Source organism: Triticum dicoccoides, chromosome 4A (genome assembly GCF_002162155.2).
Source record: "Triticum dicoccoides isolate Atlit2015 ecotype Zavitan chromosome 4A, WEW_v2.0, whole genome shotgun sequence".
In the NCBI taxonomy this organism is placed as follows: Eukaryota; Viridiplantae; Streptophyta; class Magnoliopsida; order Poales; family Poaceae; genus Triticum; species Triticum dicoccoides.
In genome coordinates, this window is record NC_041386.1 from 636,093,895 (window position 1) to 636,103,011 (window position 9,117).

Below are 9,117 nucleotides of genomic sequence, written 5' to 3' on the forward strand. Positions count from 1 at the left end.
GACTCCGGACGAAAAATAAAAAGAAGAGGCCAAAGAAGCCCAAATAAAAAAAGAGTCCATAAAAAAAGAGAAGGCCCAAATAAAAAATAAAAAATAAAAAAAATATTAAAAAAATGAGAGAAAAAGAGAGAAGGGGCAATGCTACTATCCTTTTACCACACTTGTGCTTCAAAGTAGCACCACGATCTTCATGATAGAGAGTCTCCTATGTTGTCACTTTCATATACTAGTGGGAATCTTTCATTATAGAACTTGGCTTGTATATTCCAATGATGGGCTTCCTCAAAATGTCCTAGGTCTTCATGAGCAAGCGAGTTGGATGCACACCCACTAGTTTCTTTTGTTGAGCTTTCATACACTTATAGCTCTAGTGCATCCGTTGCATGGCAATCCCTACTCACTCACATTGATATCTATTGATGGGCATATCCATAGCCCGTTGATACGCCTAGTTGATGTGAGACTATCTTCTCCCTTTTTGTCTTCTCCACAACCACCATTCTATTCCACCTATAGTGCTATGTCCATGGCTCACGCTCATATATTGCGTGAAGATTGAAAAAGTTTGAGAACATCAAAAGTATGAAACAATTGCTTGGCTTGTAATCGGGGTTGTGCATGATTTAAATATTTTGTGTGGTGAAGATGGAGCATAGCCAGACCATATGATTTTGTAGGGACAACTTTCTTTGGCCATGTTATTTTGAGAAGACATGATTGCTTAGTTAGTATGCTTGAAGTATTATTATTTTTATGTCAATATGAACTTTTGTCTTGAATCTTTCGGATATGAATATTCATATCACAAGTAGGAAGAATTACATTGAAATTGTGCCAACTAGCATTCCACATCAGAAATTATCTTTTTATCATTTACCTACTCGAGGACGAGCAGGAATTAAGCTTGGGGATGCTTGATACGTCTCCAACGTATCTGTAATTTTTGATTGCTCCATGCTATACTATCTACTGTTTTGGGCAATATTGGGCTTTATTATCCACTTTTATATTACTTTTGGGACTAACCTATTAACCGGAGGCCCAGCCCAGATTTTCCGTTTTATGCCTATTTTAGTGTTTTGAAGAAAAGGAATATCAGACAGAGTCAAAACGGAACGAAATCAACTGGAGAAGTTATTTTTGGAAGGAAACACACCTGATGGACTTGGACCCCACGTCAGAAGATATGGGAGCTGCCCACGAGGGTGGGGGGCGCCCCCCCCCCCCCCCCAGGGCGCGCCCCCTGCCTCGTGGGGCCCCCGTGGCTCCCCTGACGTGCTTCTTCTGCCTATATAACTCCATATACCCTAAAACTTCCAAAACGCACAATAGATCGAGAGTTCCGCCGCCAGAAGCCTCCGTAGCCACCGAAAACCAATCTAGATCCGTTCCGGCACCCTGCCGGAGGGGGCAATCCTTCTCCGGTGGCCATCTTCATCATCCCGGTGCTCTCCATGACGAGGAGGGAGTAGTTCTCACTCGGGGCTGAGGGTATGTACCAGTAGCTATGTGTTTGATCTCTCTCTCTCGTGTTCTTGATTGGGCACGATCTTGATGTATCACGAGCTTTGCTATTATATTTGGATCTTATGTTTCTCCTCCCCCTCTTCTCTCTTGTAATGAATTGAGTTTCCCCTTTGAAGTAATCTTCTCGGATTGAGTCTTTAAAGACTTGAGAACACTTGATGTATGTCTTGCCGTGGCTATCTGTGGTGACAATGGGATACCACGTGCCACTTGATGTATGTTTTGGTGACCAACTTGCGGGTTTCATGACATTGGGAATCTATTCATAGGGGTTGGCACACGTTTTCATCGTGATTCTCTGGTAGAACTTTGGGGCACTCTTTGGAGTGACTCTTTGTTGCATGTTGAGGGATAGTTATGTGATCCAATTATGTTAGTATTGTTGAGGGAACTTACACTAGCGAAAGTATGAACCCTAGGCCTTGTTTCCACACATTACAATACCGTTTATGCTCACTTTTATCACTTGTTACCTTGCTGTTTTTATAATTTCAGATTACAAATACTCCTATCTACTATCCATATACCACTTGTATCTCCATCTCTTCGCCGAACTAGTGCACCTATACAATTTACCATTGTATTGGGTGTGTTGGGGACACAAGAGACTCTTTGTTATTTGGTTGCAGGGTTGCTTGAGAGAGACCATCTTCATCCTACGCCTCCTACGGATTGATAAACATTAGGTCATCCACTTGAGGGAAATTTGCTACTGTCCTACAGACCTCTGCACTTGGAGGCCCAACAACGTCTACAAGAAGAAGGTTGTGTAGTAGACATCAAGAACCAGCTCCTCCTCGTCTCCAGAGCTGCTGTCGGAGTGGCCACCAGTCCTGGATATGCTCGCCGGCGCTAGGGATTGGACAGATTGGGGAAATGGGAGCGTTGGGGAGCGGAGCAGAGCGAAGTAGAGTGAACTAGGGTTTCTTCTGGACGGGGGATTTTGTGGGGTCGGGGTGGGCTAGGGGTGGGTCGGGCTGACGTGGCGGACACGCCCGGGCTGCCTTATATCCGCCCTACATTTGGAACGGATATGAGGGGTGTCATTCGACCTTGGGTTCCTTCACTGGAGCGACAACTGGTTTGCCATCCATGAAGTTTCCCTTCTAGCCCTTGCCCTTCTTGAAACCAGTGGTCTTGTTAAACCATCAACACTTGATGCTCCTTCTTGATTTCTACCTTTTGCGGTCTTAAGCTCCGCGAACAGCTCCGGGATCAACTCCATCCCTTGCATGTCATAGTTCATCATGAAGATCTAGTAACTTAGCGATAGTGGCTAGAGAACTCTATCAATCACTATCTTATTTGGAAGTTTAACTCCCACTTGATTTAAGTGATTGTAGCCCCCAGACATTCAGAGCACATGCTCACTAGCTGAGCTATTCTCCTCCATCTTGTTGGCAAAAGAACTTGTCAGAGGTCTCACACCTCTCAACATGGGCATGAGCCTGAAATCCCAATTTCAGCTCTTGGAACATCTCATATGTTCTATGGCGTTCAAAACGTCATTGGAATCCCGATTCTAAGCCGTAAAGTATGGTGCACTAAACTATCAAGTAGTCATCAGGATGTGTCTATCAGGTGTTCACAACATCCACAGACGACGTTGTAGGGGTTTGCACATCGAGCGGTGCATCAAAGACGTAAGCCTTCTGTGTAGCAGTGAGGACACTCCTCGGACTACGAACCTAGTCTGCATTAGTGCTTACAATATCTTTCAATTTGGTCTTTCTCTAGGAACATATTGAAATAGGGAGCTACAACGTGAGCTATTCATCTACAACATATTTGCAAACACAATTTAGACTATGTTCATGATAATTGAGTTCATCTAATCAAATTATTTAATGAACTCCCACTCAGATAGACATCCCTCTAGTCATCTAAGTGAAACATGATCCGAGTCAACTAGGCCGTGTCCGATCATCACATGAGACGGACTAGTCAACATCGGTCATCTTCATGTTGATCGTATCTTCTATACGACTCATGCTCGACCTTTCAGTCTTCCGTGTTCCGAGGCCATGTCTGTACATGCTAGGCTCGTCAAGTCAACCTAAGTGTATTGCGTGTGTAAATCTGGCTTACACCCGTTGTATTCGAACGTTAGAATCTATCACACCCGATCATCACGTGGTGCTTCGAAACGACGAACCTTCGCAACGGTGCACAATTAGGGGGAACACTTTTCTTGAAATTTTAGTGAGGGATCATCTTATTTAAGCTACCGTCATTCTAAGCAAATAAGATGTAAAACATGATAAACATCACATGCAATCAAATAGTGACATGATATGGCCAATATCATTTTGCTCCTGTTGATCTCCATCTTCGAGGCTCCATGATCATCGTTGTCACCGGCATGGCACCATGATCTCCATCATCGTGTCTTCTTGAAGTTGTCTCATCATCTATTACTTCTACTACTATGGCTAACGCTTTAGCAATAAAGTAAAGTAATTACATGACGTTTATGTTGACATGCAGGTCATAAATAAATTAAGACAACTCCTATGGCTCCTGCCGGTTGTCATACTCATCGACATGCAAGTCGTGATTCCTATTACAAGAACATGATCAATCTCATACATCACATATATCATTCATCACATCCTTTTGGCCATATCACATCACAAGGCATATGCTGCAAAAACAAGTTAGACGTCCTCTAATTGTTGTTGCAAGTTTTTACGTGGCTGCTATAGGTTTCTAGCAAGAACGTTTCTTACCTACGCGAAAACCACAACGTGATATGCCAATTTCCATTTACCCTTCATAAGGACCCTTTTCATCGAATCCGATCTGACTAAAGTGGGAGAGATAGACACCCGCTAGCCACCTTATGCAACTAGTGCATGTCAGTCGGTGGAACCAGTCTCACGTAAGCATACGTGTAAGGTCGGTCCGGGCCGCTTCATCCCACGATGCCGCCGAATCAAGATAAGACTAGTAACGACAAGTAAATTGACAAAATCGACGCCCACAACTTCTTTGTGTTCTACTCGTGCATAGAAACTACACATAGACCTACCTCATGATGCCACTTCTGGGGAACGTAGCAGAAATTTAAAATTTTCTACGCATCACCAAGATCAATCTATGGAGTAATCTAGCAACGAGGGGAAGGAGAGTGCATCTGCATACCCTTGTAGATCGCTAAGAGGAAGCGTTCAAGTGAACGGGGTTGATGGAGTCGTACTCGTCATGATCCAAATCACCGATGATCCTACTGCCGAACGGACGGCACCTCCGCGTTCAACACACGTACAGCCCGGTGACGTCTCCTACGCCTTGATCCAGCAAGGGGAGAAGGAGAGGTTGGGGAAGACTCCATCCAGCAGCAGCACGACGGCGTGGTGGTGGTGGAGGAGCGCGGGACTCCAGCAGGGCTTCGCCAAGCACTACGAGAGACAAGGAGGGAGAGGGGTAGGGCTGCGCCAACAGGGGAAGAACTTCATCTGTTGGGCTGCCCCTTTGCCTCCACTATATATAGGGGGAGAGGGAGGGCTGCGCCCCCACCTAGGGTTTCCTCCCTAGGGGTGGCGGCAGCCCTAGATCCCATCTAGGGTGGCGGCCACAAGGGGGAGAGGGGGAGGCGCACCTGAGGTGGGCCTTAGGGCCCATCTGCCCTAGGGTTTGCCCCCCTCCCCTCTTGGAGGCGCCTTGGGCCTTGGTGGGAGGCTCCCCAGCCCACCTAGGGGCTGGTCCCTTCCCACTATTGGCCCATGTAGGCCTCCGGGGCTGGTGGCCCCACCTGGTGGACCCCCGGACCCCTCCGGTGGTCCCGGTACACTACCGGTGATGCCCGGAACACTTCCGATGGCCAAAACCATACTTCCTATATATTAATCTTTACTTCTGGACCATTCCGGAACTTCTCGTGACGTCCGGGATCTCATCCGGGACTCTGAACAACATTCGGTAACCGTGTACATACTTTCCCTATAACCCTAGCATCATCGAACCTTAAGTGTGTAGACCCTACGGGTTCGGGAGTCATGCAGACATGGCCGAGACAACTCTCCGGTCAATAACCAACAGCGGGATCTGGATACCCATGTTGGCTCCCACATGCTCCACGATGATCTCATCGGATGAACCATGATGTCAAGGATTTAATCAATCCCGTATACAATTCCCTTTGTCTAGCGGTACGATACTTGCCCGATATTCGATCGTCGGTATCCCGATACCTTGTTCAATCTCGTTACCGGCAAGTCTCTTTACTCGTTCCGTAACACATCATCCCGTGATCAACTCCTTGGTCACATTGTGCACATTATGATGATGTCCTACCGAGTGGGCCCAGAGATACCTCTCCGTTTACACGGAGTGACAAATCCCAGTCTCGATTCGTGCCAACCCAACAGACACATTCGGAGATACCTGTAGTGTACCTTTATAGCCACCCAGTTACGTTGTGACGTTTGGCACACCCAAAGCACTCCTACGGTATCCGAGAGTTGCACAATCTCATGGTCTAAGGAAATGATACTTGACATTAGAAAAGCTTTAGCAAACGAACTACACGATCTTGTGCTAGGCTTAGGATTGGGTCTTGTCCATCACATCATTCTCCTCATGATGTGATCCTGTTATCAACGACATCCAATGTCCATGGTCAGGAAACTGTAACCATCTATTGATCAACGAGCTAGTCAACTAGAGGCTTACTAGGGACATGGTGTTGTCTATGTATCCACACATGTATCTAAGTTTCCTATCAATACAATTCTAGCATGGATAATAATGATTATCATGAACAATGAAATATAATAATAATAACTAATTTATTATTGCCTCTAGGGCATATTTCCAACACTGAGCAAGTGGGCGATGCCGCTTCAATGTAGACACGGCGACCAAGAAACCTACTCTAGTCTCTGCACCACATTGAAGCCAACTTCCCATCCTTTTGGGTAGTCGTCGCACCTATTTAACTCGTGCTTTGGCACCGTCCACATTGCACTCCTCTAAACTCCTATTTGCTCCCAGCCACCTCTCTACTTTCGACCCATGATCCACCATGCCCAAGTCGTGGTTCTCCGAGCCCGTAGGTGGTGCCAGCTCCAGATCTTGACGCCGCTACCGTTGATCCTCGGGGCTCTTGAGATCCACACTCACCGACTCCTCCGACAAGGAGATCGTCATCCCCTCTGGCGTCGAGGAGAACCAGGCGCCGTTGCAGAAACCACGCCTCCTCTAGGAGGGCACGGTCAGGATGACGAGTTCTTGTGGCAGACTCAACTGCTGACGGAGGGTCGCCCCGGACCATGGTCCGACGTCGCCACCAACACACGTGAAGAAGGAGCCGGTGGCACCTCCTCTCCAATGTGTGAAGGCAGAGCTACAATCCTATTGCCCCGCAACCACATCGTCAAAATCGGACACCGCGAAGGACAAGTCGTCATCGCCATGACATAGCTTCATCAACCAGCAATCGTGAAGGTGTGCGACCACCTCCTCGACTACCTCGGTAGTCATGGCGGCGGCTCCTCGTCATCATGGGCCATCGTGTTGGCCGATGATAGGGCGACAAGACATGAGTTGCGCTCTGCTCCACATTTGCCAAATCAGAGGCCCTGGACTAGGTCTGCGAGGGCCCTGACCTTGCAGAGGCCTGGGCCCATGACCGTTCGCTCACAATCGGAGAGATGGCCACATGGTGGCGCCGGCAGGGGCAAGGACGCAGCCAGGGAACCACGACCAAGGTCGACATTGGCTGCAGCGGCCCTTCGCACGGTGCAGGAGGAAACGGAGAAGCTCCTTCGTGAGGGCCACACAGCAGCCGGGCAGGGCAGCCACTCCCCCGTGCCCCTCCGCCACTGGAAGGACTACTCTAACAATGACGGCGGCGACACGGATAGCGATGGCAATGCAGTCGGCCAGGACGGGCAAATAGCTCCCATGCGACGTCGTTGGTGTGAACTGTCTCTCATGCGACGTCGTTGGCTGTAATAGCTCTCATGCGACATATGCGTTGGAAAAAATAGCTCCCATGCGACACTGCTGCCTAATCCAAAGACACATGTTTAAAACTCGAATCAGGTGAGCGGGACCCACAGCGTGGGACCCACTAACTTATCCAACTCAGCATTGGTCAGGTGAGCAGGACCCACTGCATGGGACCCACTAACTTATCCAGGTCAGCATTGCTACAAGAGGACACCGAGCCGTGGCCCGAGCCGTGCAGCACCCGAGCCCATCCTCCCCCCTCCCCGACCGTTGTTGTTCTTCTTCTCCGGCGACGACACGCAGCAACGCCGTTCCGGTCCGCGGCCTAGCAATGTCGAGCTCCGCTTCAGCCTCCCGCCGCTCATGGCCGCGCTATGGCGCAGTGCCCATGACAAGGTGCCCTACATGCCCATGTATCGCACCCCTGAAGCGGCTAGTCACAACGACCGACAAGAATGGCAACCTTGGGCGGGAATTCGTGAAATGCGAGAGCAAACCAGAGCAGGGAAAGGTGAGATTTTACTTCTCAATATGCCAATTTTGGTTTTTGTCTCCTAATTTCATATTTGCCCAATTTTTCCCCATTTTTCATCGGATTTGGGATTTAGGGTTCATCTTTCCAATTTCAGAAATTGAAGCAATGCACCCATTTTGAGTGGCTAGATGAGTGCATAGAGCGGATTCAACTGGAGGGTGCATCAGGGGAGCTCGATTTACCGTTGGAGGAAGTTGGCAAGTTTGGACCGGGCGCGTCTGGATCTGGGGCCCCTGGATCTGCCCATTCCATTGGGGCTACTGTGGGGGATGCAGTAGTGACGGCAGAGCTGAAGAAGCTGAACAAGCAGATGAAGAAACTCATCAAATTGCAGAAGCAGGGCAATTTGATGGGGCCGATGGCCGGACTTTTTTATGTTTGTTTAATTGCTCTCGCATTTGTTTATGTGATGATAATTAGTCGTAAGTGAATAGATTGGGCATCATTTGTAATCGTAATGATATGTATATTTGAATAAAAAGTGTTGTGATGTACGAATTCAGCATGTCCTCTCCACTCTGTTTCGGCCCCGTATTTTTAGTTCTTCAGTTCGTCATCAGTTTCAGTTTCAGTGGTAGAGGGAGAAAAGGAAAAAAAAGGTTCGTCCACAGCCCGTTGCCCAAAAAGGCCAGGCCCATATAGAAGTTAGGCAGGGCCGAATAGAACATATCTAGGCCCATTGATAAAAGAAGTGTAGCTAGTGCAAAAAAAGTGCACATGGTCATTGACATTGATATATCTTTTCGACTTTAGGTTATTTCACAAATTTTAAGTTTCCTGCAGTCACCTTTTTTGAGATAACTCATCTGATAATTATTTGAGCTATTTTTATGCATAAGCTATCGTGTCCGATGGTAGGGTCCCGTGTTGTTTTGGCTAAAACAAAAGGTTGGTTCTAGTTAGCAGTCCAACTTGCAGTCTTTGTGAACCAAAAAAGTTGCAATTGTTTGGTTCTAGTTTATTTCAACCAAGCACCATTTTTTTAATATTTTTTCTGACTTGTGCTATGGTGTTTTCAAAGTTTTTACTCGTGTGTTTCAACCGAAAAAGGTTGTGCCCCTCTCAAAAAAAGAAGACATCTAGTGTGCCCCTAGTAGCAT